This window comes from Saccostrea cucullata, unplaced genomic scaffold, assembly GCF_032062105.1.
Source record: "Saccostrea cucullata isolate Sc308-1 unplaced genomic scaffold, CSIRO_AGI_Scuc_v1 ctg753, whole genome shotgun sequence".
NCBI lineage: Eukaryota > Metazoa > Mollusca > Bivalvia > Ostreida > Ostreidae > Saccostrea > Saccostrea cuccullata.
The window spans coordinates 229,272-250,613 of record NW_026934507.1 but is presented as its reverse complement, the minus strand read 5'-3'; the positions used below and the strand labels follow the sequence as shown (position 1 = coordinate 250,613).

At 33.0% G+C, this 21,342-nt stretch overlaps 1 long non-coding RNA gene across 1 annotated transcript in view; it reads right to left on the bottom strand.

The window, feature by feature from the left end:
• Window positions 1-21,342, bottom strand: part of LOC134240917 (uncharacterized) — a 228,570-nt gene that overhangs the window by 132,219 nt on the left and 75,009 nt on the right. The window lies entirely within an intron of this gene.

Here is a 21,342-nt window from a genome sequence, read left to right as displayed (position 1 = left end):
TGCAATGCAACGCATAATGCCATAAAGTATTGAATTAATTGTTAACCTTTTCATTCGTTAATGCTAAATTGCCGCTCAATGAAAGAATTATATCATTGAGCCGACGAGCATGTCAACTATTGATGCAATAAATGATTTATTATCCCCTCGCGCAACTAGTTGCGGAGGGGATATAGCATCGCGAATGTGCGTATGTGTGTGTGTTAGTGTGTCCGTTACATGTACACCTTGTGGGCAAGATTGACAGAAAACCTTTGCATTGATAATTCTCAGCGTTTACATACTTGTGTGGCAGTGTAAAAGGACAAAGCCTATTCATTTTCAAGTTCATTAATGAAATATTTCTTCAGATATCCGTGTTTTTACTGCCTCGAAATCCTGACATTTTACGAACGAGTTGACAATAATCATTTGTGGGCAAGATTGACAGAGAACCATTGCATTAACCACCCTCAGCGTTTACTTACTTGTGTGGCATTATAAAAAAAATGAAGCCTATTCATTTTCAAGTTCATTAATGAAATACTTCTTCAGATAACGCTTTTTCACTGTCTCGAAAGCCTGACATTTTATGTACGAGTTGACAATAATCATTTCCGCTAGGGAACCAGTTTAAAAGCCAGTTTTTAAAGTTTAAAAGGCGTGTCGAGTCTGCAGAGACCAGATTAAAAGAATTTGATGAACGTCGTTGTTTAAATAGCAAATTCCAACAGGTGGGAATTTGGGGTGCATGTTATTCCTGGAAGCTGTAAATACAATCCACAAGTTCAATTAACCTCTAGATGTACATTGTTGTTTTTCATTACGAAAAAAAAGCATATTGCCTGGAACTGTGAGATATACTTAGGTATGTAAATAACTAAAATTCCTAAAACATATACATATAGCTGCTAGCATACGTGATATGTTTCTGCTAGGTATAAGGGAAACTGCCCAGTTACGTATGTATATTATGCCCCCCTCCCCACTAAAATACTATGCAACTTGATTTTGTAAAAAAAATAGACATCCCCAACCCCGATAATTCTGTTTTAAAAAATAAATAGTGCTGAAAAACAATTTAATATCTTACATTAAACTTTACTATCCCAAATTAGGTACAGTGGACCTTCAGATATCCGGACGCCAGATAACCGGATGCTTCAGTATCCGGACGATTTCTCATCGGAACGGATTTTTTAAAATGTTATTTTGTCTTGTTAGACTGGTGATTCAGGTATCTGGACGCTTCACATATCCGGACAAATTGACTGGGAACCAAAGCGTCCGGAAAAATGAGGGTCCACTGTATCTATGTTATGCCCCCCCCCCCCCCCCAACCAAGACACTTTGCATTTTGTAAAAAATGGATCGACAAGAACACCCCACAAATAATTTTGTCTAAAGTAAGGGAGTTGATCCTAATGTTGCGGGTTTGAATCCCTTTGTGGGACGTGGAGACTGCTCCTTCGAATGAGACCGTGTAAACCAAGGACCCATGTCCCAGTAGATGCTTGCACAAAAAGATCCCTCACTGCTCAATGGTCGTCAGTTCGGACAGTTCCTGTTATAGGAAATAATGTGCAGCTCTCCACCGGCAAGCTTCATACATGTATGAGCAAAAATTTCCTAAGAGGGACATTAAACAAAATACATTGTACTATCAATCTTTAACATATTTAACGTCCCTCAAGAGAATTTATCTCTTATGAGATATTGCCTATACCAGTGAAGTTGCTATCGCGAGGGGATGCTCCGCTTAGCGGTGCCCTTGTTACATTTGTATCATTAAGCGCTGTTATATCATTAGCGGTTTTTACAACTCCCTCTCTATTTATGCCTCATCTGTAGAAGATCATCATTCGAGTGCTTTCATTTTAATGTTTCAATCACGTTTCTTGATACGTTCTGCTGATTTAATGTCTACATTTCCAAGCCCTAAAAAAGCAGTAATTAAGTATTAAGCTCCTGCATCATGCTTAAGTAGAATATAAGTGAATTAGTGTTAAGGACTGATGACCTCTGCTCTACGTACATTTCAACTTAGATGAATTTTTTTTTTTATAAATTTGATTCATATAAAAGATGAGGCGTGAAGTGATGCCTATTCGTTTAGAAAGGATTTTTATATTAGACAAAAATGATATAAAAAAATAATTACACAGAGAGTAGGAAGTAGAAAGTCTAGTAATTTATTACCACAATATAAAATTAAAAATAAGTGGTATATATGAAAATAAAAAGATTCAGAGTTAAAACAATTCATAAAAAAAATTCATAGAAGAAATATAATAAAGCGCTATAGGCTACTTCCTATGTCAGAATAACACATTGTTATACAGTGTGTGTGCTTGAAAGAAAAGAATAATTCCATTAGAAAATTTAATTTTCTGTAGAATCTTTTTAAGGTAATAAAATGCACAAATATACCTCTCTAAAAATAAAAATTCTGCATATAGTAAAAGATACATTAAAGAAATTTTCAAAAGTTCATAAAAAGAGAGAGTTTAGAGTTGTAAAGCTGGATGTAGATGTTTTAATAAAATTAAAGGAATATTAGGAAAAGGGAAATAGAATACTGAACTTATCACTCATTAGGATCCGGCTAGATAAACTAAGAGATTTCTCAAGATTTTTTTTTACTTACTGTGATAGTTATTTCTCTTATCAGAGGAAAGGCCCTCTTACGTTTAAAGCACGTTGGGTACTCAGTCAGTGAATAAGTTCCTCCTATCATCCAATTCAATTGAATTTTCTTGAATTCTATTTTTTAAAATTACACTACTGCTTTCCCAACGTTTGATCATATTTTCATGTTTCATTTGTAGGTTTCTTTATAACCTTTTCTGGTTGATAGAATTTCAATTAAAAATGCCGATATTTTGAAAATTCTTGTCAATAAAAAACCTACAGGTATAAAAAAAAACTAAAGACGGACTAAACCATATGACTTTAAAATTGCTAATATTTTTATTTTAATCAGATTTTGGTGTCATACAACGTATTCAAATTAAATGCACATATTAACTGAAAATCAAGTCTCTGTGTTTGGTGTTGGTATGAAAGTTATTCAGTATAACATAAATTAAAACAGCGCAAGTATAACTTATATGTATCACTATCAGCTTTTTAGTTCCGAATATTTTGATCTGAATCTGTTTTCATTGAGTACTGCAAGTCCTTAAGGGGGATGTCCGGCCACTTTTAGTGGATTGAGAAAAAAATGTTAACATTTCTTCAAATGGCTAAAAGACATTATATTTTGATCATATTTTAAGTTCTTATGATAAAGATACAATAAATATTTATGACTGAATGCATGTTGTGCATATATAATCTATACTTTTGCAGAAAAATGCTTTTGATGTGCTCCTTAGAACTGCGCAGCTACAGAATTCAGCAGAGCCTTAAAAAATCCAAAAAAATATGCAAAGTATGCATTAATGTTCTCTCTATAACCATTTGTTTTTGCACTTTTAAATGATAATTTCAAGTTCCTAAAAAAGAGCCAAGAAAGTAGTTCATGGATAGCAGCACGTGGTCTATTTTTAGCACAGAATTTTGTTTTCCAGACGTCTTCTTATTATGGAGGCACATAACAATCTTTAAATGTAGAAGAGCATTACAGTGCAAAATATTTCAAATAATACGAACACGTGTAAAAGAGTAAAAGTGTTATAGTGTGGCTTGAAGTAATTTATTTAGTATTATTATCGAACAGTTGTTAAATAGTGTACGTATTGGTATTAAAAAAATCTTAAACTCTTTTATTCCAGGTAAGAAAAAATGAGCACCATCAAAGTTAAAAACATTAAGAGTTTGTAAGTTTGCCATAGATAACGTTTATTATCTATCGTAATTCTTAATTATCATCAATGAAACACAAAGAAATTAGACACATAAAATCGATATGAATGACCTTGTTTTAGTACCTACTAGTACGAGGGGTGATCAAAAAGTTAGCAAACTATCTCTATATCTACAAAACCACAATTTAGATTAGAAACAAATTTGGTGCACACATAGCCAAACACAAGTTCTATAAATTGCATATGCTGAATAAAGTTTTGTTTCTTGTTTGTGACGTCACAATGTGAAAATGACGTCATTATGCTGGTTCATGTGACGAAAAATGGTTTTCTCAGTGGAACTTGTTCAACAAACGACTTTGTTATACCCTTATAAATATCATTCTATACATTTATTACTTATCAAAAGTCCAACAGAAGAACTGTTTATTACATCGGTCTAACAATTTCACTATTGGCCGGTCTTACATAAGAATTGTTAGACCACAACTTCACTCGTCTGTTACGTCATAAGTAATTAATCATCTTTCAATATCGGCGACGCGAAAATAGCCGAAGTTAAGAGCTACAAGAGTTGTTGCTAACAGCAAGGTAAGGAAGAAGGAAAGAATATGTTTAGTGATAAATAATTTTTGAGATACAATAGATATATAATTGATTTTTTTCTTTTTCAGCTTGATGTTTTATATTTACTGAAGAAGCCATAATTTTCCATATAAAAAATTGATAATATAGCGTGTATTGATAAAATTGATCAATGTTCAGTGAGCAGCGAAGAGTATAACAAAACAGTTATGGAATAGGATTCAGGCAACATATGATTTGTTGGACCTGAAGGTGAAATTGTTGCCAGAGGCCTGCGGCCTCGGGCAACATTTTCACCTGCAGGTACGGGTCCAACAAATCATATGTTGCCCTCATACACAGTCAATAACTGTATAATAATGTCTATGGTATATCTTAGAAATGCCTTTGAAGTAGCATATAAGAATGTGTTCACAGTTTATCAAGACAAATGACTTCCTATAATTTCAATAAATGATTGGATAGATCGTTTTAGTGAAGGAAGGCAGATGATTAAATATGATACTTGTTATGTTGCCCGGTGAAAGCAAGTTTGAAAAGGGATGTGTTTTTGACTAAGCAATGTGCTATCAAAGACCTCCAATTTACACTTTGAAAAAATCCTTTCAAATATATTTCAAAAATAATATAACTATCAAATACCTAAGATATCGTTTACTTTTTGATCACCCCTCGTATAATGTATCAAATAAACATTTACAATTTTCATTACAGCTGAGTAACATTTGAAAAGAAATGAAATCATTCAGAGTAGATTAGGAAATTTAAGGAAAAAAAAACACTTTTTTTCTATTTGCCAATTTTGTCAAAATTGCAATATTACAGAGTAAAGAAAAAAAATCAGCATAATTAAATATTTTATACCATCTTTAAAATGACGTTTGGTGGTCCTCCTACATGTAACTCAGGGAAAAATTATTGGGTCCGTATTTATAGGTGAGAAAAAAAAATCCTTAAAATTTAAACATATTTGTTGACGGAAGAAAAGAAAGAAATATCGTGTAATGGGATGTAAAAATAAATTTGAGTCGGACCTTTTCTAGGCAGTAGAACGGGAGCGAGGGCAACCAAATTTTTTTATAACAAGTGGTCTTGTAAGGCCAGTACATGTTCCATCACATACTTATTAATGCAAAAATTTTTAATCTTTGGCACTGTTTTGAAAAACAAACATAGGATTTTTTTTTGGGGGGGGGGGGTGGCCTCTCACTTTTTTTTTTGGCGAAGATAGACATAGCATATGCAATGGACCTTTCTTTGCTAACATTGTGCTCGCTTCTATATTTCTAAAAACAACTCAATATATTTTATCAAGCTGTGTATGTTCAATGAGCGAGAGCTTACACAGTGGTCAACATAATGAGACATGATGCGTTTTTATGTCTAAACATTACTCCATGCAATGTGTGGGTCATTGCAAACAATCTATCTATGTATGTGAGGTGCCTGGAGGAAATCCTATGACTGCCTATTTTTTTTTATCTAACTGCTAAACAAAATAGACATATGTACCAACTTTTCGAATGTTAGACATATAATTACAATTTGTTTTTCATGCACCGCATATTGTTTATCATTTTCAAATTAAATACTAAGCATCCTCCTTGCAGTGCCCCATTTGAAAAAAAACTTCTATCGCCACAGAAAAAATACCCGCCGTAAACACATGTTTAGGACATTTTTTATCTTTTTTCTTGAGTTTTAAAGAAACCAACAAATTATCAAGACTTATTCCATGAAAAATTAAATATAATCATGGTAATAAACGCATCTATCCACAGCAGATATATGCACATGCCAATCACGTGCTCAGTGGAATGTAATTAACGAGGAAACTCTAGCTATAAACAGAGCAGTTTTCCCGATTTGCTGGAGTGGGGTTTAAATTGCGTTTTTCATTAATCAGACGATGCGATGCAATAAATAAAAGTAGTAAGTAATATAACCTAATGGTTATTACTTAGTAATTTCTTGTATTGATGTTATTATGGTTGCATTTATTCTAAAATCAATGTTATTCGAACTCTGTGTGACAGAGGAATGGCGGACTAAATAAATACATGGCCTCAGGAAGACACCCATATGAAAAATCAAATTTTCAAGAATTATGGATAATGACAAGAAAAAAGCGAAAAAATGGTTGTAGCCATATTATCAATGAATCGAACTAACAACCATTTTCAATGCATTTTTCATCTCGAGAACGTTGTAGCTTCGCAATTCTAACATGATTACTTTCCTCCTAATTATAGCAAAATAAACTTAATTATTTATTAATTTTGATATCTTACAGTAGGTAATGAGGGCATTAGCACTGTGAACAACTTTGAGCTAGTTTGGTAAAGTATTATGAGCTTTCTTGGTATTTCTTATTTTAAACCAGACTAGATCCAATATGGCTTGTACATCCCTCTTTAAGGCACAGGAAAGATAAAGCAAATGAACGTTCATATAATATCTAACATATTGGCTCAAAATCTATGAAGTAGGCGTTATTAGAGACAATAACAGGGATTAAGGTATGTGAGACTCTTAATATGAGGGGAGGGGTATTGTGGTTATCCTTTAAACACCAGAAGACACTTTCCGGTGCTATAAAGATCACCAATACAAGCTAAAGTGTACGAGTACCATTAACAACTGCGAGTCAATGGCTCGAACATAAGTATATCGAATACAGGATATATCAGTCGATGGTGCTTAGTACTTTGCAAAATCAAGTTTGGACTTCGACATGTAAATCCTTTGGATTTTTAAAAGTATTTTGTGATGTTAAATACATGTCATATACAGTAACGTTGAAATACGATTCAGGTATTAAAAAAAAAGAAAGAGGAGATAATAAGTTGAGGGAAAGGGCAGTATATTTAAGACTCATTTAAATTTTCTCAATAGGATTCAACTCGTGTAAAGTTTCTAATATAATTATTTTGAAATGGAAGCCGTAAAAGTATTGAAAAGTACAATGCAATTTTAAAGTTTGATATGAAAATACAAAGGCCGGTTCTTTCATCTACAAAAGATATACATGTACCAAAACGCGCCTTTAATTAACAGGACTAAAAATATTGGGTATTAAAAAGTAAAATTAAAAAAATGATTATCAAATACAAACCAACAAATGTGCATTTACTAATGTTCTAATAGGTTAAAATACGAAAACATTATTAACAAAATAATATAGTATCCTAACACAATATTTGGGGGGTTAACGTTGTTTTTGTTAATTTTTTTAAAAGGACTTTTCACAGTCGTACTTTATTAAACGTTATTGCAAGTGTTTCCATTACAAAGAAAAATATTTGTACCTTTATGGAGATGTGTTGAATTTATGGTTAACAATATGCTATAAAACAATTTAAATTTCAAGATACTTACCAGTTTTAAGTAAAAAAAATAAGCCTGGAAATAATGTTAATGAACAATAATGATAAAATAAAAAAAATATAATTTTCAAATCATTCGATTTCCCCAATTTGGAGATGTCCAAAGAACAATACATGTTATAGTGTGGCCTAATAAAATCTTATTGGAATATCTTTTTGTATATTTATATATTAGATATTCATTCGTTTATTTATCCTCTTATGCATTCAAGTACAGTGTATTTATTTTCATTTTTAAGAAAATTCAAATACATGTATAACGTTTTTAGCTTTCATTGTAACTTAATCTACAACCTAGCCTGATTGACCAGTCTTACTAGACTAAAATGCCATAAGTATCTTATTATAACGATAATAATAATGAGATAGTATAATATCTTTAAATATAAATAGTTATTATAGTAAAAATATATAATTCATTAAGTTCAATGGAAAGCAGCTGAACCACAATACTACATCTGCATTCAAACAAGTGTATTGTTTATACGAGGTTCTTTTATATGCATAGTCATTAGAAGACAATGTTTAAATAAGGAATCCAGAGAATGTTGTGACTGGAGTGTCACTTTGCGTCCAAAAACCTTTACCATTATTATGTCTGACCCATACCATGTCTCCTTGCTGTAGCTGTAAAGTTACCAGGTTAGTACCTGTCTCGAATTGATCGTGAGGCGCATTAGCTAAAGCTACTGCTCGAACTTTGCTAGATCCATTTAACACAATTTCTACAAGTATACCATTCCTTTCGTAACTTTGGATACTGACGTAGAACACATAATCTCCCTCTACTGGTGCGGTGAAGATTCCGGTGTGACGGTTATACCCACCTCCCACGTTGTTGATTACTACATCGTACACTACTGTTCCACTGTTCCACGAGCTTTTATCAGACGTCACTCCAGCAGTAAAAGCTACTCGCATTGACATATTTCCAAATTAAGAGTTTATGTGATAAACAGATCAAACACAGAGTAAGATTGGATTTATAACTGAATTATTTAGAAATAATTTCGTTTGACCATTTTAAGATAAAACGGAAAATAATATATATATATATTTTTTTTTACATTTTTGATTTGATTTTTTCCTTATAGAATCATCTAAAACTTGGTAATATTCATTCGGAACACCTCCAGAGAGGACACAGAGGAGGACAACTTCATTTGGTTAGACTTAGATTGCATGACTTCAGTTCTTATGTCCTCAATAGTTTTGTTTAAATCACCTGAATGAAGATAAAAATAAAACAAGTAAAAATAACCCACTGCAGAAGTAAAGTTGAAAGACAAGAAGGACACATCGCCACCAGACTCTAGTGACTTTGTCATAGTCTCGATGGCATTTATAAAAAGAATGTTAAATAATAAACAAAACATATAAAAACCTTTTTAAAATCATTCATTTTCAAATTTAAATAAATATACCAGGAAATATAGTAAATGAACATATTTTATTTTTGGATGGATTTGCGAAAAAAATCGCACATAAATGTGTTAATCATGTATAAATATTATTAACATGTGATCTAAACCAACAAATCAAAAAAAGCTTTTAAAGAAGATTCTTTTTTTAAGAAAAAGAAATTGTTCTTAAAGTGAATTGACTTTCTGAGACTCTAATGCCTACTTTATCTTTACTATAATTTTATTTGGATTTGGGATATTGAAGCAATAAAATTTCATATACTTTTACCAGAAAAAAGATTCTTACCAAGCATTGAAGACATGACAGCTTTCTGGGAATTTTCCAGGTTGAACAATCATTATGACTTTGATGTATCTGTTCTAGAAACAAATAATTCATTGTTCAAAGTTTCCAGTGAAGCATTCAATTTAGTTGATACAATTTCATATTTCTGATCTATCAATGCCTGGATGCTCTAGTCTATTTCCAAAGCGTGTTTATTCACTTCAAAAAGAGTTACATTCAAGTTTTCAAGTCTTGCACTGGCTTTTTTCTCAAAAGTTTTTCTGTCAACTTCAAATTGTTTTGCAAGTCCAATGATGTATTCATTCATTTGAGTAATATTTTCCTGGAGTGCATTGGACGTGTCTTCATGCCTGGTATTTTCAAGAATCAGTTTCACGCTGTTTTCACCTTTTAATTGGTTCACTTCCTGTTGCAATGCTGTCACCTTTAACTCCGTTTTCTGCAGTAACATTTCCATTGTCACCATACTTTGTTTAAGGTCGACCATATCCTTCATAATTGTGTATACATTTTTCACTAGTGATATTATTGTTTCTTGGTTCAAAATTAAAGTTGTCTCAGTCCGTCAACACTTTTGAAATTGATTTCCTTTGTGTCCAGTTTATGAATATTTTGACAACCAATGTCTGTGAGTATAGAAAGACTTTGAATATGAAGAAAATTTAAGACGCTGAAAGCAAATGCAAGAACTTGCTTCATTTTCAATGCCATAAGTAAAAATTCTATGTGATGTTCATGCTTTCCTTTAATAAGGTTTTCAAATTTTATTGCTTTGAAAGGAGATGGAATGCGTCATCTTTTGACATTTATATTTATTTTAAATAAATGTACGAGATTGGTTTTGAAGTATATATTATTTTAAGAAACAGCTTTTGTCATAATGGGTAATCGCGTACTTCCGTCGTCATAAACCATGTGTTCATGTAATGGGGTCCCTTTCTTAAAACAAATGCCTGACATAATTATACAATTGCTACAATTTTTCACTGTTTACTTTTTTTAAAAAAAAACTTATTTATATTCCTTTGTATTCTACAGGCAGAAGCAGTTATTCATAGATTACAAAACTAATAGATTTTCAGAATTCTAGTCTGCCTCAAACAATCAATATCTATGGAGGGTATATATGAGAGGTGCAAATGTTTTCATCAAGTTGTCTTTTACGTTCAAAATATTTCATTACCGTAAACTTTAGGCTATTATACATATAAAAGCACCATGATTTTAAATCTCATCAGGAAAAAGTGAGCATATTATTATTTTTTTATTTCAAGGAACAAGGATATAGTTGAATGTACATGTATATGGATTAAATTACAATGGAAAACATTGTTACACAAGTACATGTACAACATTTATTTGTATGAGAATGTCTTAATCTTTTTTTTTAAAAACTGAGTTTTATATACCATAAAAGTAAAATCAAATGTCATCAAGAAGGTCGATGTAAAAAAAGTTTTTAAAAAATGGATAGTTGATATATTATATAATCTAATACATGTCAATAGATTTGCGTAAAGAAATATCTTATTTCTTTGAAACTGAGCTTATATAAGTAGTGAACACCCGAGAGAAATCCTTTAATATATATTACCTTCACTGCCTACAATAATATCAACACTTACTCAAGTGCATTTATTTAAAAGTTTCCTTCAAGTTACCTGATTATTTAATAATTTAATATGCATTTTTAAGTTATTATCAATACACAAGGGGGTATAAAAAAAAGTTCGTTAATTAGCGCCATAGAATTAAAACCGCTTAAGATACATCAATGAATTTTAAAATAACTTCTTACCATCATCTTTTCCATCTATAGAATAAACCACGATTCATGAATTTTACTTTTTAATAATTAAAGATATTTTTGTAAGCAATGGTATGACCAGATGGCGAAACCTCGAAAACGATGACTTTTTAGACCCAAGCGTAACTGGAAAAAACTCTCTTGATATTAACATTTGACATCCATAAATCCTGTAAGTCGGGTATGTGTTGGGACTATTGTTCCAAAAATAGGGAATTTTTACCTCATTCTGGAAGTTCTGTGAAACTTTTAATGTAAATTTTATATAGAGTATCTACGGAAGCCCTTTGGTGCCACGTACGAAAAATATTTTATCTGGCGGCCGCCAAATAATTATGTGGCGGCAGCAACTTATTATTTGGCGGCCGCCACTTATATATCTGGCGGCCGCCAAAGAAATTATATGGCGGCCGCCACATAATTTATATAGCGGCCGCCATATATTTATCTGGCGGCCGCTACATAATATCTGGCGGCCGCCAAATATTTAACTGGCGGCCGCTATATAACATCTGGCGACCGCCACATATTTATCTGGCGGCCACTACATAATATTTGGCGGCCGCTACATAATTTATCTGGCAGCCGCCAAATATTATCTGACGGCCGCTACATAATATTTGGCGGCCGCCACATAATTTATCTGGCGGCCGCTACATAATATTTGGCGGCCGCCACATACTTTATCTGGCGTCCGCCAGATAACATATATATATTTGGCTACCTGATGCGCGCGCATGTTTTAATGTGTGATTTCAGAGGTGGATACAGTGTGAAAATCAACCAAACTTGTAAGAGATTATTAGGACCCGACACTCCAAACCACACTTCTAGTAGATATGTTTTTGCATAGAGCAGATTAATATTTGATTTGAGAACTAAATAAAGTTTTGCATTCTGGATTTCCAAGAATGGTGTTCCAATATTTAAGAATTAACTTTTTTATCAATAAGCAGCGGCTGTATCAACATCCATCATATCTTAACCCAGTAAAGACACAATAACACTTACATTTCACAAAATAATTTATGTGGCGGCCGCCAAATAATAAGTGGCGACCGCCAGATATATAAGTGGCGGCCGCCAGATATATAAGTGGCGGCCGCCAAATAATAATGGGCGGCCGCCAGATATTAAATGGCGGCCGCCATATAAATTATGTGGCGGCCGCCAAATAATAAGTGGCGGCCGCCACTTAATATCTGGCGGCCGCCAGATAAAATATTTTTCGTACGTGGCACCAACGGGCTTCCGTAAAGTATCCAATAAAATTAAGCATTGAAAATGACGTCGTCAAAAGGGGGAGGGATTTCCTTTTCCAACATTCTATAAAGTTTTGCCCTTGGAAAAAACTGGTACAGACCTAGGTTAAACTGGCTACGGAGAAATGAAATGCATGCAGAGCACTTTTTTATTTTAATGCCACAAAGATTCAGAGAGAAAAGGGATGCACAGTTAATGTCGATTTGAAGTAAAGATGCGAAAAATAAATCACGTCAAAAATGACGTTCATGTGTCATTTTATTAAACATTTTATTTTAAAAAATGCTGGCACAATTAACTGATAATCTCTCACAATGTATAAATCCATTTGCAATATTATTAACATTAAAAGCCGCTGTTCATGACATTTTAAATGCATGTAAACAAGATATGTTTAGGTCCTTACTCAGTTCAAGAGAATCTAATCAGAGTAAGTGTATGAGGTAGAAGACACGGGCATTGACGTTGTCGGACATCATGAACCTAAACGGCGACCATTTGTGATCATTTAATGTCGTTTTTATTCTATAATATTTGGCAAATAATGAACGTATCAAGCAAAAATTTCTTTATTATCTTTAATTTTTGTTGTTTTATGTCCTTATAAATTTTGAAAGGACAGACGATTTAGTACTAATTTTAAAAAGATTCAGTGTACAAACTTGTTGATAAACCCTCGTACTTGTAACGAGTGTTTAAATTGGTGTTATATGACATTTGTATTGATATACAGTCACAATACATAAGTATTCGAAAACTAATATAAAAGTGCACAAATGGCTTTAAAAGTTGTTATAGATTCTCTAGATTGCTCTATATATAGTGAACATATAACTCATTTAGTCGGAATAAACGACATACTAATGATGACGTCAGTATGTACAATTTCTGTGGGTTTTTTCAGTAAGTTAAACAAAATCTCAACAATGGAAAAAGGAGAAACTGTAAACCCCTGTAGAAAATTCTGAATACAATTTTCGACACGTTAAAGATTATATTTTTTCCGTAATTTTCTAATCATGACAGGGAGCACACGGCGGGTGTTTGCTCTGCTCCTATTTTGTATTTTTTGATGAACTTTTGAGCTTGAAAACTGCTTGAATGTTATCTCCATATTTTTAACGTAAAACAGAACTGAGTACATCAATGTAAGATATGAACGTACAATCATACGTATATGTAGTATATTTTGAGTTTGGCAGTGTAGTAAACAGCACCGTTCTTGAAGAAAATTTGAGTTTACCGTGTGCGACAAAGTCCACTGGTGAAAATTATCAGAAAGAAAACTTAAGATGAGTTTTAAATGCTCATAATTAAGAAACTTAAATAACTTTTCTATTATTCTGTATGTTAATGGACTGTGAAAAGAAATTGATAAACAATAAATATGATTTTCAATAGATATCATAAAAATTGATACCATGCAGTTAGAAACGACAGAGTTTTACTGTGGATCATCAAAGGAAAAAAGTAGGTATTTAGAGATGTATACAAGGCAATTATTTAGTGAGACACTGACGCACAAGGGGAAAAATTGACAAACGTATATTTTTTTTCTAGCTCGGGTAAGTTTTGTTCAATTTCTAAAAGTATTAGTTTTCAGAAAATTCCAGGTTTTAAAACCTAAAAATCTATTTTAATTGAGAAAAATAAAAGTAAAATAAATTCAGTATGCAGCATAACAAAAATATTGACATTTACTTCTTCCTCCATATTGTGCGCATGCGCAGAAAAGTTGAATAAGTTTCCATATTTACCATGGTCTCAATTTTCTACGAGTGAATGTTAGTACACCAAAAATTTTGATGTTATCTTTTTAAAAGTTGTTAGAACATATTTCTTACCCTCGCATGCTCCAGTTGAATTGAGCTACATGTAAACATACAAGTAGCGTGACCTTGACACAGACAACGATACAACGAAGCCTTTGATACAACCTTTGTTTTTAGGCACTTATATTGTGCAGTCTTTTCTAGCTTTACAGTGCAGTTTGATTGTCATATCTTAGCTATATACTCATAGTTTTATAAGTCTTTTTCTGTATACTACAGATATCTTAAACGAAACACATGATTTTGACTCATTGTGTTATTTTAAAATAATCATATATGTAGATTTTACCAAAGCCCGACAAGCTAGACAAACTCGATAATTATGTGTCATCGAATGTGTTAAATTCTTGGGTTGTATCACCTACAAAGTTACAGAAATATTGGCAAGTGTCAATTTAAATAATAAGCATGACAAAAACATATAATTATTTGATATATATGAATACTAATTTTGACGTGTTTTGCTTGATATTTTCAGGATTGAAATTGCATAATGATGTATTGAGTAGTGAATATCTGAGCACGGAAATAACACGTCGAATTCGGTTACTCAGAAAATCAACCAAAAACGTTCAACGGCAGCAGACGAACATACAGTAGACGGACAGATGAAACATGGATATAACGAACAGTATTCAAGATCAAAAGTCCATAAAACAATACAAAATAGGAGCAGAGCAAACACGGACCTCCATAACATCGGAGGTTGGAGCAGGTGCCATGGAGAAGTGAGCAGCCCCTGTCGACCAGTCACATCCGCCGTGTGCTCCTTGTCATGATCGGGAAATAACGGAAACAAACCCGTCGTCAATTCAGTGTTTAAATAAAGGCTTAACAATTAGTATGAAAAAAAAAAACGTCAGTCAGCATTTGACTTAATAATAAATTGTATTTGCTGACAAGGTCAATGTATCGACCATAGAACTTACGAAATGATGACTTTAAATTAAACGAAACAACTGAAATTCTTGTTTCATCAACTTGTTTGTCAATAATTTCCCTCAATTCAAAAATTTTTCATAAGTAAAGCATGTTCTTGCGTATCGAATCAACTGAGATATATAAACTCCGTATGCAGATGATGAAGGTATATTGCTGTATAAGTTAGATAAATGGACAATAGAAAACTTAATTAACGTCATCACCTTCATCACATAGCTTGGTTGTTAGATTACCATTAACGTCATTTTCGAGTAAAATATCCAAATATGAAACAGATGTGTCAGACTCTGTGGTATCTTTTATCTCAAGCTCACCAAGATGTATCGTGTCGACATAAGAATGAAAATAACCATTGTTAATTGACAATACATCGTCGATATATCCAAATATCGAGTTGAAGGACACCAGAAGTGTTTTTTTTTTCTTTTCACGCATACGATTTTGCAAAAATTCTTCTTCATATGAAGAAAAAATAGGTCAGGTAATAATGGGACGCAATTGGTACCCATGTGAATTTAAATAGATTACTGACAAAATGAGACCAGAGATTTTTGATGTCATAGAAAACTGCTTCAATAAAAATAGAAGTCAGAAATTTAATATCTTGTATTTGGTCATCAACATAACTTGTTAACAAATACCAGTTAATTTGAATCAAATGAAAGATACCACAAAGTCTGCCAGTTTTAAGTAATGATTGCACTTTGTGTACAAAAAGTGGCCCCGGTAAATTGCGCAAAAATAAAGTATAGAAAGTAGCCTAATGAGATTAATAAAGCAATTCTTCTAGGTCTTAATCGCAACTTTGCAAAATTACAAAGTAAGTAGAAATAAAGAATGAGGCTGTGTTTTATAAGAGGGGTCACTGCAATTCATGAATTTCCATTGTTATTCAAAATTACTCCGATCTTTAAAGCAGGAATACATGTTGAGTGCATTCTTGCCCAAACTCAAAAGGACAGAATGTGTAGAATTGTTGGAAATACAACATATTCAAAGGAGAATTTTGGGCAAGCCTGCGCTCGGGGAAAACTTTTTGAAAAAAGGGTACAAAACGCTGACCGTTTTCTTCGCTATTTACGGGTATTTTCATGTCATTGACTTCATTGTAAACTGTTTAGTATTCCAATATATCATGTGATTCAGGTAATTTTTTGAATACAAAACAATCAATAAATGACGTGGCTGTACATGTAGCTCCGATTGATAACATTGCATCGAAAAGCGACCAACTTATACAGTTTCATGTACATTTTCTATTAATCAACATCGAATTCTTTTTTCGGCTTAGTATTTTAATAGGGTAACGGAATATAAAATTGGACAAAATGTAATGATATTTTATTTATTGTAGTCCTTGGATTTAGGGGGCACGTTTGGGGGGTCAAAGAATTTCAAAGACATTTAGTCCCAATTGTCACAATAACATCATTACTCAAAATGTTTTTACAGTGTATAGAAGTACATTGTACGTAGATGGTTTAACACTGGAATGCTTTCTGGGAGCCCCCCCCCCCCCTCTCCAAGAAAAAACCCAAACAAACAACAACAAAAATCGCACAAACAATGAATACAATTCATGTCAATTGTTTAAGTAACAAAATATAACCACATGCTGCATCACAACAACAAAAAAATTCTGTACACCATATTATATGTACTTAGTATTTACTTTACTTTGAGATGGAGAGAGAAAGAGAGAGAGAGAGAGAGAGAGAGAGAGGGAGAGAGAGAGAGAGAGAGAGAGAGAAAGATTTAATAAATTCGATACGGCACTAATCTTTTAGAAAATACAAAAGAAGTTTCTTTAATAGGATTTTATTCTGTTTTCATTTACAAACTTGTAGGCATCCTTTATCAGTTTATCTTAATTGTTAAATTAACACTTAGAAACGACTAAAATTGGGGGAAAATCTGGATTTAGGGAGTCCCCGCGCGAGATCCACCAGCGCCACCCCCCACTCCCCCCCCCCCAAAAAAAAATCAAACGACAACCAAAAAAAAAATGACTGGCATAAAGCTTGAGAAGTTTTTTGTGTTTACATTATAACTGGCTATTTATAGATGCTTTCAATAGATCGATAAAATGCCCCGCCCACTCCGAATATTAATGTGACACAATTAAAATCCAACTCGGACAAGCGCAACATTCCGGAATTAACATCCACTAGAGCTTTTTTTAATAATCTTAAATAAAACTTAAGTGCGGTTATAAATGAAAATTTTTGCAAGTAATGTACCACACTGATAACAAAATATCGGTTAGGTGTAAAATTATTAAGATTTGAGTTCATTAGATAAAGTTAGAGGGGTCCTAAAAAGGGGCCACGGCACGATGCTTAAGTGGAAACATTCTTTAAATGAATGCGTGGTGTTCTAACTATATATAGATGATCAGGACCAACTCTCACAACTAAACTTTATGACAAATGAGATGACTTCAACTTTGCTATAGGTCAACATTCCTTTTTATGTGGAAATGTATTCCTATCCCGTGCATATGATGTTTTCATATCCAAACTTATCTGCTACTGAGTGCAATTAATTTTTAAACAAAGACAGGCTACTGTCAGATATGTTGATGTTTCACGGATTTAAGCAATCTTAATTAAAGTCGGCATTTTACGTATTTTATTGTATACTCACCGTCAATAGAAACGCAACACTTTAATTTAGGGAGAAAAATTATATACGGGATATAACTATGTACCAAACAAGTTAGGACATCTTTTACTTTGCCAAATCAGTTAGTTAAGGGTTGAATAATTTTTATTCCATTACCGGAAGTTGATTTTTTAGCCCTCTTAACAGATAACATTTAAATAAAACATCCCCCTTCTGACTATTTAATCAAAACATGCTAGTCCGTCATGTACAACATACGCAGTCCGATTTTTACTATGCATTAGGTTTATCAATGTCTATATAGGAGCGAAATAAATATTCTTTGGCATTTTTAGTTGCCTGTTGTACAGATAAATAAACTGTCATTCATGCTTTTGAAATACATGAGCCCAAAAAGTCGTTGTGTAGCGTATATTTGCATCTGTAGCTCTCCTTTTTCTTTTCTTTTTTTTTCAGAATTTTCAGCATTATTCCAGCATTATCAATGTAAATACTTGCTATCGGTAGATTTGAGGATATACAGGTATCACATCCGGAAAAAAAAATTTCCTAGAATTTAGTACAATTATTATACTTATGATTAACAGGTACAAAACCTTAAAACCCCAAAATATTGTCAAATATTTTATCAAAAATGATAATATTTGATTTTTGTTAAGAGGGCTAAAAATCAACTTCCGGCAATGGAATGAAAATCATTCATCCGTTAACAAACTGATTTAGCAAAGTTAAAGATGTCCTAACTTTTTTGGTACATAGTTATATCCTGTACATAATTTTCACCCTAAAATTAGGGTGTTGCGTTTCTATTGACGGTGAGCATAGTTATAATGACTAAATGTACTATGGAATGTTCCATATATCTAGTCAATAAAAAGGGCTTACAACAGATGTTACCTGTTAACAGGGAATTCTTACTGCTGTAGGCATCTGATCCCACATCTAAAATTGTGAAAATTAGCGACATCAATCAACCAAACTTGTAAGAGATTTATTAGGACCCGACACTCCAAACCACACTTTAAGTAAATATGTTTTTTGGCATAGAGCAGATTAATATCTGATTTGAATTATGCAAGTAGTTGTAGAGTGTTTCGGCTATTAAGAAGCCTCATCAGGGGTCACGGACATAAATCATGATGTTTGTTTTAGGTGAGACCGGATTATCTCGTCACCTATATTCTTATGTTTGCTGTAAGCTATGATTGGTTGAGAATTAAATAAAGTTTTGCATTCTGGATTTCTAAGAATGGTGTTCCAATATTTTAGAATTCGTTTTTTCAGTCCTTTAACGCAAGGGTTAAATTTAGTAACCAGTACTGTAGGGTTACGTAATGGCTGTTCTGTATTTTGTTTGATGATGAGTTTTGATCGGTTTATGTTGATCGTTTCTTCGATAGTAGGATCAATTTCCGAGGTAGAGTAGCCTCGTTTTGATAAGTGCGCCTTGAAGTCGTTGAGTGTTGCATGTAATATTTCAGGGTCGGTAGTATTTCTTGCATGTCTAATGCATTCTCCTTTAATGAATCCTTTAAACACAGCTGGGCTATGAGCGCTCTGTCTGTGTAGATATTGAAAGTTATTTGTTGGTTTGATAAACGATTTGATATCAAGTTTGTTAAGATTTTGAAATTTCGGTCCCTTGTAAACTGTAGTATCAAGGAAGTTTACGGCAGATGGAGAAATTTCAGATACCGTGATGACGGTTTCATAATATTCAATGGAACGCAATCAGAGATAGAAGAATTCTTCAATATCGGCAATCACTGTCACAAGCATCTAAGATTTACATTTGAAATTTCTCCATCTGCCGTAAACTTCCTTGATACTACAGTTTACAAGGGACCGAAATTTCAAAATCTTAACAAACTTGATATCAAATCGTTTATCAAACCAACAAATAACTTTCAATATCTACACAGACAGAGCGCTCATAGCCCAGCTGTGTTTAAAGGATTCATTAAAGGAGAATGCATTAGACATGCAAGAAATACTACGTACCGACCCTGAAATATTACATGCAACACTCAACGACTTCAAGGCGCACTTATCAAAACGAGGCTACTCTACCTCGGAAATTGATCCTACTATCGAAGAAACGATCAACACAAACCGATCAAAACTCATCATCAAACAAAATACAGAACAGCCATTACGTAACCCTACAGTACTGGTTACTAAATTTAACCCTTGCGTTAAAGGACTGAAAAAACGAATTCTAAAATATTGGAACACCATTCTTAGAAATCCAGAATGCAAAACTTTATTTAATTCTCAACCAATCATTGCTTACAGCAAACATAAGAATATAGGTGACGAGATAATCCGGTCTCACCTAAAACAAACATCATGATTTATGTCCGTGACCCCTGATGAGGCTTCTTAATAGCCGAAACACTCTACAACTACTTGCATAATTCAAATCAGATATTAATCTGCTCTATGCCAAAAAACATATTTACTTAAAGTGTGGTTTGGAGTATCGGGTCCTAATAAATCTCTTATAAGTTTGGTAGATTGATGTCGCTAATTTTCACAGTTAGGGTCCTAATAAATCTCTTACAAGTTTGGTTGATTGATGTCGCTAATTTTCACACCTGGTATCTGTGTTTTATAGATTCCTCGTCACCTGAATATAGACTCTGATCTGTGATTATAGATATTGCATATCATAGGCTCTTTAAACCCGCACGGTTCACGGAAGAAAATGCAGCTTGCAGGTTCCAGTAAATGTTCAACCAAGCCTCTTTCGTTACTCTTCGTTACTCTTCACTAAGATATTGACAGTAGTGAAGGAAAAACTTCAAGAGCGCTGTGCAACTATATATTCAAGAAGTGGTGTGAATCAGATGTGGATACTAAAAAATTCTAAAGAACTTTTAGGCACTTTGAAATCGCAAGACTTTATAAAAATCAACAGCTTAAAAACTAACGACTTTTCAACTTTATACACAACAATTCCCCACGACAAATTAAAATCCAGGCTTTTTGATATCGTTGACAGCTGCTTCTTCAATAAAAATGGAACTCGTTAATTTACGTACCTCGTCATTAGTCATGAGCAACATTATTTTGTTAAAACAGATTCTGATTGCACACATAAGTACTCTGAAGTTGACATCAAGAAGATGCTTGAGTTAACTTTCTGTTTGACAACATCTAAGTGGTTTTTGGAGACCAGGTATTCCAACAATCCATTGGAATTCCCATGGGTACAAATTCCGCTTTTATTAGCAGCATTAGTAAATTATTAGCAGACTTATTTTTATATTCATATGAAGCAGAATTTATGCAAAATCTCATGCGTGTAAAGAAGAAAACACTTGCCGTGGCCTTCAACTCGACATTTAGATATATCGACGACGTATTGTCAATTAATAATCTTATGATAATTTCCATTCCTG